Below are 17,238 nucleotides of genomic sequence, written 5' to 3'. Positions count from 1 at the left end.
TTGCAGATTTTCATGCTCTGAGACTGTTCTGTTCATTATCTGATTATAGAAACTAGCAGTAATTTCTGGTCACTGCTTTTGGTTACACTGGAGAGAGAAGTGGGTATTTATCCTTCTTTCTCCCTCTGCCACCAAAATCGGGTGGGCCTTTGGCTTTCTACTGATGGGGGATGGTTCCCAGGCGCACTTTGAATTCAGGGGATGCTCACTCCTGTTAGTCACCATTAGTGCTAAACCGCTTCCTCATGACGAGCGTCGGATCCACATACGAACTGCGTATCCCTTCTGATGTAGGCTACGCAGGCACTTTGCCAAGAGTAAATCCCATGAGAAGGGCATTAAATCAAGCATGATATTCTCTTTTCCCTATGGATACTTCAAGCCCTCAGCTCCAGCTGTTGCTGCCAGAGAAGCTGCTTTACCCAGGAATGGTGCTGAGTGTGTGTGCGTGTGTGTGTGTGTGTGTGTGCGCGCGCATGTGTAATTTTAACTTCATGTTACAGGGCTACTGTATGAGTTTTTCTTCTCCTTGCAAAAAGATTAGGAATTAGAACAATGGGGCGTTTCTGCCAAGTGACAAAAAATAAGTTGAGTGCATCTCTGCAGTACTGCCATCAGGCAAAACAGTTTGCTGTGTTCATGAATTGCTAAGAAAGGTTGTCTTCCACCACTTAATGACACATTTTGGAAGAATGCAACAGGTTAATTTTTTTGATGGGCGGGGAGGAGAGAAGGAGGAAAAGGATGGGGAATTAAACAAATTCTCTGCTTGGCTCTTCATTCATTTGGTATTGTGAAGTTTAGAATAAAAAGTATAAGCTGAAGCAAGTTTGGCCTAGATGACGTATCAACACCTGCAACTAAGGAAAATGGCTTAGGATTTCATGTGTAGCTATAGAACCTCTTTTTTTCCTGCATCTCTGTCAAGATACAGTCTAGCATTTTACTGAGGTAGCTTTGAGAGCAGGTTGGAAAGAAGCTGGAAAATATTCTCCCTTTAAAAGCCAGCCAATTTTTGTTAGGTATTTGGATACAGTACCCACCGTCAGTTGTGTAGTCAAAACCACTTTGGTTTTTTTTGAAGTCGTAAGAAATATCCCAGTCCTGGTAATCCTCCGGCGCTGTAACTCCACAGGTACAAAATAGCTCCTTTGCTGTATCACCCTTACAATTCTGCAGATGGGAGTGTCACACCATTTTACAGAAAATATGGTCCTTGTTTTAGAGCGCTTTCTCAGCTTCAGGTGAGTTTCAGGAAGGTCCAAGGCATATACGTGCTGCAGGGGTGGAATTTTCTGCAACTTTCTCTTCAGTTTCCCAAAGTCACTAGTGATTTAAGGTGCTAAGTTTAGGCTGACTGAGAGAGGTGGTTGTTCCGCTCCTTCTGCAATTAGAGATCCCTGTAGAATGTCACCGAATGGGGACTCTCTGTCTCTGCTTTTGAAAATTTTGGTAATGATGTCCACCTGGCCGTTTTGTTTGTGTAACAGTGGGCTCTGTTAGACCCTCTGGGACAGATAACTACAGGCTTTGGTTACTTGGAGTGGAAAGAAAAATAGATTCTTTGCCTACGTTTATTTTTAAGGCTTTTTAGTCACTTAGTGCACCTGTGATAAGAATGTATATCTCAGTGGAATGGAATTATAGCTTTGATAACATCCCGTGCTTAAATATTATAGAAGTCTCACTGGTTTCCAAAGATCAATGCAATAAATCTGCCCTGGTTATTATTACTTCAGGAGTTGTCATAATTGACCTGCTTCTTTGTAACTCTAAAATACATCAAAATACTTTCTGTCTTCCTGCTTACTCTCTGAGGAGTTTTTCACAGGTCTAGCACAACACAAAACCGAATCTGTTTAGGAAGTGTTACTGCAAATGTCGCTGGAAATGGCCTTTTCATTCTTCTTTTTGCTCTGTCTAGAACTTAGATTTGGAAAAAATATCTGGCTGCTCTCACTGATGTGTACGGAGGTTGCTAGGGTCTCTCTGTCCCAGGTTTTGAACTCGGGGAGCACAGCTAATACTGTTAATGATGGAAGGATGGGATCAGAGGCTCAAAAGGTTGGGATAAAATGTGCTCTAGGTATGTCTACCTGTTCTTCTGACTTTATTTTTCTGTGGAAGACACCTTCCTCTTGGTCAATCTCAAAAGCTGCCTGTTTGCTTTTCTACTTAGCTGTAACAATTTGCTAGCAGTATACAGAGCAAGCATTGCAAAAGCACAAAATCTCTTTGCCGAAAATGGTGCCTACAGAGGTTAGGGAAAGGACTGGAATGGCTGATTCCTCAGTGCAGTTTCTGGTTTTGCATATGAAACATTTCACTCATCTGCTGGCTCCCTGTGTTAGTTCATTGTCTTTCTGATCCTCTTTTTTATTCCTATCAATGGGTTAATGAAATCTGCCGCAGAGGTTTGCTGTGTGACTTAAGAGTGTTTAAAAAGTGCATTGCAGTGAAGTGAAAGGTCCTCTTGAAATTTAACCTGTTCACATTCTTGCCCTCTCCCTGTATTCAGAGGAAGAATGAACTTTCATCTATTTTCCTAGAGGAGCTGAAAAAATGTTCTTTAGTAGCATTAGAAAACAAATATTGGCGCTCTTGTTCAGAGTATCGAGAAGCAAACGTGTCAAAGCTATAGTCTGGATGTTATTGCTCCCAAATCACAAATACAGGCTGTACCCATTTGTTGTGACTTTCTGATCCTCCTTCTCAGTCTTCTGACAGGAAGTAACCATGGTGGGAGTAGTGATGGTCATAATTCCTGTGAGACCTGCACTGTCTGAGAAGGAAGCTGATTTGGGAATTTCATCTTTGTTGAATCTCTACAGGTTTTGAAGGCCTGGATCAGGTTTTCAGGAAGGCGTAGTTTTACCAGCAGGAGAAAGGAGGTCCCAGTGTGCAGATACAGCTTTAATGAAATATTGACAAAGCAGCAGGCTGTGCTGAATGGCTGAGTGCAAATCTGTCTCGCATGATTCAGGGCTCTGAGTCTGTAGCTGTAGGCCAGCCACTTCAATGCCAAACCCGTTTACTTCTTTGAAGAACTCCAAGATGCCTCTGAGGGCAGGTGGAGAAGAAGAGAGAAGCTTCTTTGGTGATGCATCAGGATACACAAGGAGTTTCCACGTTCTGGGTTAGTGAGAACATGGATGGAGTGATCAGAGTAGCCATTCACACACAGGCCTGCACACAGTAAGCAAATGAACCTTGCTTCTCCTTCCTGTGCTTTGCTGTCCTTCCTTATTCCTGTATATAAAAGCAAAAGAACATATGACAGTAGGGGAAACTTTCCTTGAAACTCCTCAATATTAACAGGAAGCCCCTTCTTCTTTTAAGGAAATTCTGGCTTTTCTCATCTGTGGTTTATTACATAAAGAGGAACTTCATAGTTCTCCTGCTTTTAGAAGCGCATTGTACCATCCTGCTAGAAAGCTGCTCACTCCGAGAGCTGTCTGACCAACGTGAAAGATCATAACGGCCTGACATGCCACTAGCACAGGGTGACTGTGCTCGCTGAGGGAGTCAGAGCCCAGTTTATCAGCATAGCCCTTTTCAAAACAGCTCCTCCCCACCTCCCTGGAAAAAATACGGACGTGCTGGCTGCCAGGCAGCTAATAAATGCTTAGTCCCACAAAAAGGCTACTAGATTCAAATCTCTGAGAAGAGGTGACATGACAAGCGAGTTGACAGGGGAGGGAGCTTAAGGAAGGGGCTTCTAGGCGATTGCAGGACACACACAGCCTCTAAGGGCTTGTGAACTTCAGGGAAAGTCAAAGACAGCGGGAAGGCCCTGATTTCATGGAGGACCCTGAGAGTAAGAGCAGCGGCTTGTCAAATGTGGCTTGTCAAATGCCTAATTAGACTGATAGTCTCTGCTGGGACTCATGTCTCCACAACCGAATCCCAGACTAAAGATCTGGCATTAAGGATTTCCTTGTGTTTCTGTGTGTAGATGGAACAGCGTAAAAACCCCAATCCAAAGGAGTTATTTTATCTGCAGTGTTGTGCTGAATGCAAAGGAATTAGTGTACCTTGACAACAATCCATTAAGGTTTTCATCGGCTTCCTCAAGAAATACAGGGGGGTTGTGCTTCACTTCTGTGCCGAAATTGGGAAGCGTGGAAAATAATCATTCTTTTTTCAGTCCATCTTTGCTTTTGGTAATGTTCTCCACGAGAAAGAAGAAGAGCTGTTATGCAACAATAACCCCTTGAAAATACTGCGTGACAGAAGCCAGAACTTGTTCTTCATTATAGCTCCCTGCTAAGTCTGAGCTTTCTTTTCATCATGGTGGAATCCCCTTTTGACCACCACAGATTTGCTTGACATTTTTTTTCGCAGTAACACCTAGTTTCTTATATACATACACTCTTGGCTTCTGCCTTCCCCTTTTTTTTTTTTGTGCGGAAAGTGCATATACACATAACAGATCAATGATTTCACTTAAAACAAGTAAGTATAAGTGCTTTATTAAAAAAAAAAAAAAAAAAAACAACTCCTTAAGGTGATACTTGTGCTGCAAAAGGAGCTAATGATAAACACCAAAATTCTAGCTCACAAGTTCATAGCTTGCATCAGCTCCTTTGTCAGGCTGCAGTCTGTAGATGATTTCTGGTCTGCCAGACCTGTTACACCCCAGCTAACCTGTTCCCTAGGCTTTTCTCCTCTTCGTCCAGTATCCATCAGGTGTAGCAGGCAGGGCCAGTAGGACAGGGTTGGCCAGTCTCGCACATCCTTGCCCAAAAGAGGCCATTTCATACTGATGCCCTCTCTTTCCAGTCGTTGGCTTGCCAGAGCTGTTTCTAGCCATTTCATGCTCCTCAGGTTGAGCATTGCTGGTAAAGCTGTTGTGGACTGTACAAATCTGTCTTTGAACCAAAGCTGTGTGCGAGGATTTCAGGTGATACCTTCTGCATTCTCATAAAAATGAAGATACTTTTGTTGCTCGTTCTCCAGTTGCTTTGTGTCAGGGATGAAACTTTAGAGGACAAACATTTTTTGACAAGCAGGCCACAGGGGTCTGGTGACAATCTATGCAAGCTCTTAAAAGCCAAATGGTCTGTCCTGATTGGGAAGTCATTGGCCAAGAAGCAATCCATTTATTACTTAAGCGGGACACAAAAAAAGGAAGAACAAAGTTCTCGTAGCTGCACTTTTTTTCCTCAAGTTTGTTCACTGAAGGCAGAAAAAAATGCGTTTCGCTGAAGTGCAAGTGGTATTTGCAGGACTAGCAGAGAAGTGACCCTACTTTTGGTGTATTGTTCAGCCGTGTTTTGTAGCTAGGGTCCAAATGCTATACTACCGAGCTGTTGTCAGACCGTGTTCCAGCCTATGTTCCACCGTGTTATGTCAGGCAATGGTAAGGTCACAGGCCCGCAGCCAGTGATTTGGTCATTCATGGTATCAGATAGATTCTATTTAGCAGACATTTTGCAAAATTCCGGCTGTCTTTGTCTAGTTGTAGATCTGTTTCTTGGTTTGAAAAATTTTGTCATATTTTGTGGCTAAGATGATTTGATTTTTATCTGAACTTTCAACTTCTTCAAAAGCAAAAGCTTCTCTGAAGAGGAATTTTGTTGAGGGAATTTTGACCAGTGATCTATTAATGGAAGGCCTGTGTCTCTGTAAAGTCTTGTGGTGAGACAGTAGGTACACAGGACAGACTGGCAGTGCCTTTTTCGAGGGGAAAGGGAGGGCAGCACAGAGTCAAGCTTGTTTTCAAACAAGGAATTACTAGACCCTCATTTACACTCTTGCCACTTGCAATCTTATTTATTATTCCACTTCTAATCCTCCTATTTTAGGAGAAGCTCATGAAGAAAAGTGATTCATCCCTCACAAATACCTGACACTAGCTGACTCTCTGAAGCCCAGATGGTTTGTGTACCCTGTGCAAAGTAGGATGACTGCATTGATTTTGTGCCTGTCTGTTGTGGACACTGATCCTTTTAGGTAATCTGTCTCTGCTTCTCTTGACCATGGAAGAACTGACATGCTTAGACATCATGGCAGGGACAGACATGTTCTTTGATGGCCTTATTCTTTTCTTTCTGACAAAAGACAGTAGTATGCTTTGCTTACCTGTTTTGACTCCTCCATCTTCCTCTACCATCTTAAAGTGAATTGAGAATTGTAAGTTTTTTTGTCAGTCCTTCCTCAGTGCTGGAGTCATTTCAAGGAAATAGTAAGACCATGCAGGTCACAGTGTCTACGACAAGCTGACGGCAGTCAAAGTCTCCTGTTTCAGTTCAGTTGGTCACTTGTTCAGTATCCTGCTGGGGGCAAGGCTTGGATGCCTATGACGTGGCCACAGCTCAGCTGTCAACAATGAAATTAGGTTAGGAATTTGGAGAAAACAATGGAGACAGATGAGATATACCTCTTCTCACAGGAGTCTGTGCTCATGCCAACTAAAAGGTGTCTTGTCAACTATGTGTTCTTCACAGTTACCTGTGCTCTGCAGTCTCCACTGACTGCTACTTCATGGTCAGATGGAATCTGACGCATGAAGTCCTAAGTGGGTTGATTCCTGGTTACCTGAAGGAAAGAGATTGCGCTGCATGCAATACTGTCTGAGGTATCCAGGCTAATAGACTCTTGAGTCACAAGACTGCCAGGGGCTGCCGGAGAAGAATTTTGGACTTTGCTTGAAACTGAGTGTCTGATGAAATTTGTTTCTCCCCATCAGTTTGGCACAACCCAGACTTACTGACTTTCATTTTTTTTGAAAAAATATTTTGAGACTATACTTGTTCCCCCAAACCGTTAAAAAATGGAGATGCTCGTGTGCATATGTGTTCCTGAAGTTTCCTAATGTTCTGAACAGTGGGGATCTGAGGCATGCTGCATTCTGTGGAAAGCTTGTAATACGTTCAATAATGTGTTCCATAACTGCTTAATCTTCACCAATATTTAATAGGAACATCCTGTTATCCACCACAAGCTGTAAACTCAGAAACCTGAGAACTAAATAGAGACGAAAGGCTTCACAGAATGCCAATATTCGACTTTCTCAATACCCAGTTTTTCCTGCTTACTGCCCCCAATTGTATCTCTTCCATAGCAGAGGGACATGACTGTCTCATTTGCCTTTTGCATTTTTATGAATATGGAATCTTATCAGGATAATTGTAATAAACTTTTAATAAAACCCTCTTTCTGACTTCTTGTAAGCCCCTATGGAAAGTTAAGCCTCTCCTGAAACCCTCTGGCAGTGATTTGGAAGGAAATTTCATGATGATTTTGCTTCAGAGGTTATTAAGAATTTTTTTCTTTGTGAGAGAGAAGGGGAACAGCCGCTAAACTTTAGAAACGAGTCTCCTGCATTGCTGAAGGCCAACTTGAGCTAGCTTCATGAATGAAATATGTTTGAAAGGAGCAAAGTTTCTAAGTAAAGGAAAAGGCAAACTGTAACTGAGAGGTACCATTCAAGGAAGCTCTTGACGCCAACATCAGCAAAGCTTTCAGTTCAACCACTACAGCCCAGGCAGAGCTTCTGTTATAAAATAACTGAGACAGGCAGAAGAACATTACGATTTACCTTCTTTAAGAATACTTAGTATGAACATATACATTTGCAAGTTCTAGGTCTCTGTGACCATTTTCTGGGGATGATTGTGCCAGACATGACATTATCCTAAACATTTTCTAAAACCATGAAAATCCCTAACCACGGAGTATTCACATGGAGGAGCTGCTGAAGTTGTTTTCAGAGGGAGGGATAAGTGTTAGGGCTTTGATCTCACAGCTTTGAGGCCAGATCTTTGCCCTTTTCATCCCTTCTATGCCATTCAGTTAGTGTCTTTTAAAAGCTTTACCCTAGCTTTATATGTTTACCTATAGCCACACATCAAAATCAATACCTTCTCTTTAAAATTCTTTTGATGCGTTACGGTACTGGAGAGAATTTCCAGTGGGAATACTGGGAAATTGGAGATTAGCTCACAAGTAAATACCTGATGTCTGGCCCCAGGAGGCTATTCCAGTTTAACAAGAACAACTTAATCATTTTTGCTTTTATGTATGTCAAAATTGTAACTGAATGAGAAAAGTCCTCCCTGTGATTCGAAGATAACTGACTGGTACCTTTTTCTCTTCAAGTGGCAACTTCTAGACTGGTAACAGGGCTGAGGAAAATCCTAGCTTAATCAGGCTACACAAGACCAAATGCAACCTTCATCTTGGTCCCCTGGGTCTTGCATAGCTTTCACTGCATTGTTCCTCCTGATGCTTAATCTAACCTGCTATGGAAGACAGGCTGCTTTAATTGTGTTTGCTTGCTACACAAATTTGCGTGGCAAACAAAGACTTTGCTATACCTTGTACTAGATATCTTAACAAAACACTTTTTCAGCTAATGGCTTTTTCTCCCCCAACAATTTGGGTCCAGCTGTTCATTTAACAAATAACGGTGTTGCTCTTTTCTTTTAGCACCCTCTAATAAACCAAGAGTAAATTACTGGCTGACCTACTTACTGGGATTGTTTAAATAATCCTCAACATGGCAGTATAATTTGATAGCTTAAAATACAGGGCATACAAGTTGCAAGTTAAAGGAAGAAATATTGAATGTTAATGAAAACACAATTGGGTAACAAAACAGCCTGAGGGATATTATGTTTCATATCTAATGCTCCCCTCCCCCCTTTTTTTTTCATCTGCAGTATTTTGTCCTCCCATCTGGTCGATGAACTAATTCCTGAATCTCTGAATGAACTGGGAAAAATCCTAGCAATCTGCAGCTCAAATAAGAGGTTTAGAAAAAAAGATAGATGTGTTTTCTATCTTTAATAGATAGTATGTTTTAAAGGGAGGGCCAAATGTGTACTTGCATTAGCCCATTTTCTGCTTTGGGTATTTCTTCTGCATCTCTGTGCGAGTCCCAGTGATGGCCCCATTTAAAGACGAATAGTAGTATTTCAGGAGTAGAGGGAAACAACAAGAGACAAAGTTTTCTTTTTTTTTAAAGGCAATGGAAGTGGTTCAAATTAGAGAGCCTGGGAAATCCTCTTCCAGATTTAGTGAGGCACTTCAAGTAAATTCTACCTAATGAGCATTTTGTGCTATAGATTTGTATTACAGTGTAGAATCTAAATTTCTCTAGATCAGGAATGACCCAAGCCTGTATTCATATTTGTTTGGGACAATTTCTTTCCAGTAATGAGCAAAATATGAGAGAAAGATATTTTCCTATCAAAATTCTCTGCTGATTTTTCTTTCCAGCTGTTACCTTCTTTCTATTATACTGATTCAAGCCCCCACATTATGAAACATTAACTTTTCATGCACACTACTGCTTATCTACATAAATGATTATCACATAACTCTAAACTTCACACATAGCTTAGAGTTGTGGTACAAATCTTGACAAGGATGACTCTACTTTTCATTAGGTGGTTCTCTGAGAGACCTTCAAGGCAGTTGTGTTCTTCGTGACTCACTGCTTTTTATAATAGGTTTTGGCCTGATGTTCCTGAACATGGCTGAATTTCTGAGATGCTAAATACATATCCTTGTCATCACTTTGAGTATCTTACTTAATCACAAATCCATGAATAATCAGTTGCTTAAGTACCTCTTAGGATTTGGGCCTAGGTGTGTATATTGCTGAAGATTTCCAGAGAAAGCGTGGTTCCTGATAAACTAAACAAAGCTGGAATTTCAGCTGTGTAGAAGCCTTTGAATCTTGTCCTAAATAGGAACTGTTCATTAAACAGTTAGAGTTGTTCTCTACCTGGATTTGTTGGAGTCCTGGTCTAACAAGAGTGAGTGCCAGTCATCCTAAAAATAATTGATGTCTGGTCCAACAAGCGTCACTCTGCTCAAGGAAGGACACTGTGGAGTGAGAAAGACCTTAGGCAGATAATTGAGAGAACACATGCTAGTAACTTGTCTAAAATGTCTCAAATCTGCATTAGCAACTTTCAATAGAAAACTGAGAGTGTCTCTGGATTAAGTTGAAATGCTTGGTCGCTTCAGTGGCTGTGGAACAAGACCCAAACTTATCTACTGACAGGCCTGTGAACTCTCAGCATCTGATTCTAACTGTGAGTCACATTTACATTCAAACAAGACAGTAAGAAAGAAGAACTAGATAAAGAAGAACTTGGCTATACTATAGAGGCTTGATAACTATCCGGTAATTGAAAAATGCAAAGAGAAAAGTTGCGGATCGAGGTTCATTCACAAATTGTCTTTACAGAAGATTTGGAATACAGCTTCTCTTGCTTAATTTTAGGACCTATGGACTGCTATCACGTTGCGTAGGAGACCACTGAATTATCTCACAAATTAAGTGATGAAAGCATTGTTATGAGCCATATAAGACTGGACTGATAAAGCACTAGAAAATGTTAAAGAAGCAATTGGGTATTGGCCCCAAATGGGGAAGGATTAAGTGGATTCAGCAGTCTTTAATTTCTGTGGTGGAGATTAGGAGAGAAGAGCAGTGGAGGAACACATAAGAACCGTGCAGTGCAACTCAGCAGCACTTCTCCATCTTCTCCCTTAGGATCACAAGTGTTTTGCTGGCATTACTGACATAGGCTTCCTGTCACACCTTGCTCCTTGTTCAGAGAGAGAGAAGCTAGAAACTAGAACACAGAGATGCTAAATAAAGTGCCAAAACTATGGAAAAAACATCAGAGGGAAGATTAAAATCCAAAGCTCCTATGATTTAACAAACACGTCTTGCCTACTCTTTCCAATCAATTCGTATTGGAATAATGATCACAACATCTTCTTGGCTGGATGTCCTTACAGTAGACACTAAGAAGTCTGTGAAGGTTTTTTTTTTTCTCTTCCTCCTCTTAGAGTTTTTGTTTTCACTGAAGTCTCCACAGAGATACTTGAACTAACTGTAAACTAGAAGGTGTAAATTAGCCTGCATGAATCCTTATGCTGCTGGGGTTAGAGGGCTTTCAGAATATGAGCTGGTTAGTTTAATACTCCACGCTATGATGACGTTTACAGCCCCAAAGTCTTCAGTCTCCGTTTTGCTGTAAGTGAGGATTTTCCTTTGGTGTGGCCAGTGTGAGCTGGGTTCTTCCCAGCTTTTCTGTGTTGCATGGAGAATGTGTATTACTGATTTTAGCACTACTCATTATCAAGTTCTGCAAAGAGACAGCAGAAGTCTTTCACTGCATGCCTTTCTCAAGCAGCAGGGTGTCTGTAAAAGAATGGACATGCTAGGTGAGAAGTGTTTCTTCAATCTGGGAAGGACAGTTGAAGAAGAGGAGGAGGAGGAGAGGCTTTTCTCAGCAGTAGCAGAAACAAAGTTTCTCACAGCATTTGCATGGTCTACTGAGACAGGTTCCTTCTTAATTTCCTTGCCAGAGATCAACAGGTGGAAGATCATGTCTCTCATTGGGAAAAGCTGCTCTGAGATCACTCCCTCCAAGTGGTTTGAAAGGGTGTGGTTATACGTGCATGTCCCAGCAAGCGCAAGCTGCATTTCTGTACTCGATTGGGTGCTAGCTGGGAGCCTTCAGACTAAGGCAATGCCCTACCTGAGAGAAAGCAGGCAGTGAAGAGAGTGATTTAGAGCTACTTCAGGTTTGTGGACAAGATAAATTAATGCACTGAGAAGCAGAGAAGCAATGCAAGGGGAGACAGGGAACAATAAATGCAGCTAAGTAGTCAAGAGACTACAATTCTACATTTAGGCTGGAAACTATTTATAGGATGTCCAATGGGATCACTGTCATGGACTCTAGTGGTGTTTCCCATCATGCAGCACTAGAGTCTATCCAAAATGGGTAGTGTATATGAACCCCAGGATACTTTAAGGGATGTAAACCTGTACCTGGTCCATCTTTTCATTTTTCTTTAGAACATGTGTGCCCTAGGCTTCACGAATAAATTGCGGGAAGAGAATTCTCCGCCACGATACCCTTTTTGTACATGCTAGAAAAGGTAGGCTGTTTTGCCACCCCACAGTGGCGAGTGTACTGCGGTGAAGTGTGTGCCTTGACAAAGAATTAAAACATGCTCTGGCAGAGGATTCCTCCTACGAGATGTGTGTAGCGGCCCATAAAAAAATACATGTATTGTGAAGCAATTTCCTTTGCCACCTGGACCTGGGGGCATAACTGCAGCTGAAGTCAGTGGCAACATTAGGCAGGACGTCTGAATGAGCAACATCTTCCAAGCGAGCAAAGGAATATGGCTGAAGAAAGCTTGAGCCGTGCGAAGGAGAACCTCATTTCTTCCAACAGGTGAAGCCCTAAAATGCTATTGGAACATCCGGAAAGGGAACATGAAGTGACAGTCTCAAAAATTAGGAGGGAGAAAATTTTGTTCTGGCCCACGCTGAAGCAGAAAACAAGCAAATGATTCTTGGTGCTGCTAAACTGCTACGCGATCTCCAGGACTGATGGGAACAAGAGGCTTTGGGGGGACAGTGCAGGAGCAGGCAGGCAGAGCTAAGGTATTTTTCCTCTGTTCTCCCTGTCACTGCTTATGAATACCTCATTCTAAACCCTTGGTTTGAGGAAGCGTGGTGCTTTGTATCTCTGCCATCTTTCCATATTGCTGAATGCAGTATTATGTGGCAGGGAGAACAGAAGCTTCTGTTTTACCTCTGTGGGCCATTCACCAGTCTGTGAGCTCTTTATGTCCCATCTTCTTTGTCTTCCTAAACTAGCGAGTCTGAATCTTTGTGTGTGTAGGCTCCAAAAGCCCTGGAAAATCAGTGCCTGCTACTTTGAGGAGGCAGAACAGAGCGCGGATTTGGTAGCCTCACAGAAGTCCGGCGTGCTGGAAAGGATGGTCTTCAGTGTGTTGTTACGAGGGAGAATTTGTATTTGCTGTGATCTAATCTCTTGTGCTCAACAGTCCAGTGATTTCATTTAACAGTTGGGAGGAAACGAAGAGTGTTTGGTACTTACAGCCATGAGGATATTAACCAAAAGAATGAGGAGGGCAAACCTCAGGGGCTGGAGATGCTGTGTATGGGTTTTGTCCGTTCTTATTTGCAAAAGGACGTGATCAGTTTTAAATCATGTCAGTTTATGATTTTTCCGTCAGAAGGAAATCCTTGCTAGACTGCATAAAGAAATGGTGTATCTGTTTGTACCTTTCAGATGTTTCTCCTCCCTGTTGCCATCTCAAACGAGTAGAGAAATGGTCTGCTGAGAAAATGGAAGCATCTGGACGTCAAGCGCTATCAGATATACAGTGTAACTGAAGTTGGGCACTCTCCGCTTGTTTTCAGTTCTGATGCTATTCATTTGAGACCACGTACTTGGCTGAGCTTGGAAATTTGTTTTCTGTGGGCTGCGCAAGCACCAGGCTCCTGCTCTGCATGGCAAACAACCTTCCCGTCTAAACAAAAGGTTGGAGAGAAGCAGGGAGTGAAGCGACTAGCTCCAGAGAGCTGCAAAGCTGGGAACGTCCGATCCGTAGCCCGGCGTTTCACTGCCTAGGCCACGCTGCCTCCTCGGGCTATCCAGGGAGCAGGGCAGCACCAGCCTGTGCCAGGGTTTGGTGCAGCAGCACGCAGAAGTGCAACAAGTCAGGCAGCGGGCAGGATGCAGCGTGAAAACAGCATTGCTTAATTTGAACTGACAGCGTTTGATGCACCACACCAGAAGCCGTAAGGGCCAGGAGGCATTTCTTTTCAGCCGGTCTGCTGATGTCAACTAGGATAGCAAATGCTCCAGCTAGATTAGAGAGGCGGGATGAAAAGGTCTTGCTGTTTCACAATACCTACTTGCTGATTTTACTTTTTTCCCCTAGCCTTCTCTTCTGTTACGCTGAGGCCTCTTCAAGTTTTCACATGGAAAAAGTGGAAACCTGTGTGAGCCTCATTCTGTATCACTTTTCATACACACAGGGAGGCAGGGCTGGGAGGAAGATGGAGGTTGAATATTTGCACTTTCTCGCTTTCCACTTATTTCAGGAACCAGCATACATGTGTGTACGCCCCACAAGCTGAAACCCAAAGCTGGATGTCACAGTACTCCCGACTCGTACCCTGCTTTAGCTGTGCCTTGTGCAGTCAGATTGTCTACAATGATACGATGCCTGAAATAGCAGGCGAAGTGTTCTGTGGGGACTGTGAAGTAGCAGTGGCAATCCTGTCAAAACAGCGACAGGAATGCATAGTTTGCAGGCCTGACATAAACCCTGTGTCTCACTGGAATCTAAATTTGCAAAGAGTAAAGAATTGCTACCTTTTAAATAAACTGCATTAACAGGCGAAATCTCAGGTGCTAGTTTTCCTCTCTTTTGGACCCCTGCTGCCCCAACTCAAGGAAGTGTGTTCCAAGTTTGCCATTTACGTCTTACATACTCATACTGCTCGTTGAATGAGACACCACCCTGGGTATTAAATCGCCTACTTGCTGATGGGTTTGATGTTGTTGCTGTTTTTTGCTAAGCAAAATACATTATTTTTACTTTCTCTTTGCTTTAGTCTCTTGGAAGTTGTTTCAGCATGTTCAAGTTGGTTTTGGTCTTGTGGCTTGGAGAATCGCTGTGTGTTACTGGTATTACAGTACAGCCTGGGAAAACCTCTGGGTCAGGGCGCCATGCTAGCAGGCGCTGGATGTACACATTAACCGCTCCCCGGCATTGCTCAGCGCTGAAGAGCTTGCTCTTGCAAGGCGCGACACAAAGAACGACAGCAGAGAGTAAGACCGAGAAGCCGCTTGCCCCAGCGGCCCAGACTGCTCTCAGCTCACCCAGCGCCCAGCTCCTGGTCCCAGGCCTGTGCTTAGCTCGTCGGCGGGGAAGGCCACTGGCTGCCGGCGGATTGCATGCGCTCTCCCTGCGAAAGAGCGCAGGTGTGTCTGGGCTTGCAGGTTTGAATCAGCTGCCAGTTACGGTGTGGGAGACGCGTAAGGGCAGTGTTTGGTCCTGGTGATGTAATTCAGCAGCAGAGGGAAACTCCCCATGTCCCCTCCCAAATACCTCCCGAACTCCAACAGAGAGGAGACAGACCTTTTCTTGGCCCGACCTAGCCAAAAAAGCTTGCTGACTCACTTGCAGCCTATGGTTTGTTTGTGAACTAACAAGCTGAGGTGTGGAAATTAGCTGCCTACCAACTGGTGTTCTGTTCCTGTTCTTGATGTCTCGGATGGCTGTTGCTGTTTTTAATCCAGGAAGACTGTCGTAAACGATGAAGAGACAGTTCTTTTGTTTATGCCCTGTTTGCATCAGTATGTGGCTATTGATATGAAAAGCAGCCATTCCCTGAACATCCTGGCTAAACAAAAACCTTTGCAGCAAGTGCTTAGACAGAGCTGGTAACAGGCAGACGTGGCACTGGTGTGAACAGTGGTTTGCAATCTACATAGATATTTCCAAACATGTTTTTTTTTTTTCAGTCTTGGAGCACTCAGGAAAGAGTTAAACACCAGAGTCTCCTGATCCTCTTTTCAGCCCCCAAGGTCATCGTACAATAAGGAAGGATTTCCTGTCCCCTTGGAAGGAAACAAGTTTAAAACCGTGGTAGCTGAGGATGGCCACAAACTGACAGCCAAGTGTTTGGCAGGACTGACTAGCAAGTGTGAGGTGTAGCCAGCACCAGCCAGACAAAGGCAGAGATAATGAAAACGGGAGCAAACCCAAAGAATTAAAGGAACCAAGCAGCGTTTGATAAGAGTTGAAAGGAAAACCCGGCTGCTGTTTCTGGGCAATGGGGTCGCCTTCACTGCTGGAAATCCGCTCTATCGCAGGATACCAGAGCAGGGCCGAGAGGCGAAAATGGACCAGATAGATCTCAGCTCAGTCACAGTGCTCCTGGCCAGATGCAGGAGGAGAAGTGATGTTAATGAACTTTGTTCTTCCCCTCTTGTAGTCATTTGGCAGAATTTTGCAGAGAGCTTTGAAATGGCTGGAAAGAGTTAATCTCTGTGAATTCAGATTGTGCCTCCTCCCCACTATTTTCTGTCTGACTCCCATGTTGTTACTTTACTGTAGTGCTTGGTCTGAGCTGCTGATGGAGTGACTTCCTTACTGCGTGCTGCCCGGTCACAAACACTGGTTTCTCCAAAACCCAGGCGGTTCACCTTTTCTTCCCCCCCCCTTCCTCCCCCCACCCCTTCTTTCACAGAAGGGCTTATTTAACATGTGTGCTCAGGAGCCTGTGAAAGTGTGTCTAACTAGTGACCACGGTTCTTTTTGTTTGACCTTAGGGGGAGGAGGGGACTCCAAAGCAGTCTATTTCTGAAAACGTTATGATCTTCTTCTCATTCTGCCCCTCATCCTCCTTTTTTCCATCTGTCTCCCAAGAGAGGGAGGAACAGTCATAAGGGGAGCAAAAGCAAAGGTGGGACAGAAGTTTTAATAATGCCAATGGGGGCATTACGTGGGGAAGTGGCAGTGCCATCGTATCCAAGGAGGAATAAGGGAGTCAGTGGACATCCCTGTCCCATTGCTCACATAAATGATGTCAAAGAGTTGCAGCCCTGGAGTTGGAGAAAGCCCTCTCCTTGCATGAAATTTTCTGTACAAAGAATTTTGAAAATTAGAGTCTTTTATATATCTGCCACAGCATCTTCTGAGATCTCATTTTGGGGGAGAGCAGGGATAGGAGTTATATTTGGGATGCCTAACATCTTCCCAGGACAGCCCCTTCCTTCTCAATTGCTAAAGAATGTCTCAGGCTTCAAACTTTTTGAGATAAAGTATGTTTAGGTTCAGGCTGACTTCTTTTTACACTTTCAGGCAATGCAACTAATTTGGAGAACTGTTTCAGCTGGGAAAACATAGGTAGCTATGCCAATGTTAACATTTATTAAAAAAAAAAAAAAGTATCAGTACCTTAGGGGTTTGGCACCGGACTCTGAGGTTTGGCAAGGAAATATTCCTGGAGTCAGAGAGGTGTTTTTTGCCATCCCCACAAAAACCCTGCCCAATTTGGCTGAATTACGAGACTCTGAAAGTTACTATTCCTGCATGTGCAGTAGAACTTGTTAGCAGCCCTGCTCTGTCTCTCTGGGAATACTCTTCCCTCGCTGTACTATACTCCCACACCCCAATGAACCCTCTACGTCCTTCTGCAGGCTGGAAATGCGGTCATTCAGTTTTGAACAGCACTAATTTGGTTTTGGAGCTGTGGCATGAGCATTTCCAGAAGAGGACCTACGTTTCCTCCCCGTGCTTTGACTACCTCACCATACTCTCCTTCAGTGCATGAGACCCCTGGCCCCTGGTGATGTCAGGGAGATCTGGCACATGTCACTTGGTGGTCACATGCAGTGTCTGGTGGTGGGGAGGGCAGTGGGAGGC

This window comes from Apteryx mantelli, chromosome 4 (assembly GCF_036417845.1).
Source record: "Apteryx mantelli isolate bAptMan1 chromosome 4, bAptMan1.hap1, whole genome shotgun sequence".
In the NCBI taxonomy this organism is placed as follows: domain Eukaryota; kingdom Metazoa; phylum Chordata; class Aves; order Apterygiformes; family Apterygidae; genus Apteryx; species Apteryx mantelli.
Note: the sequence above shows the minus strand (reverse complement) of the source record.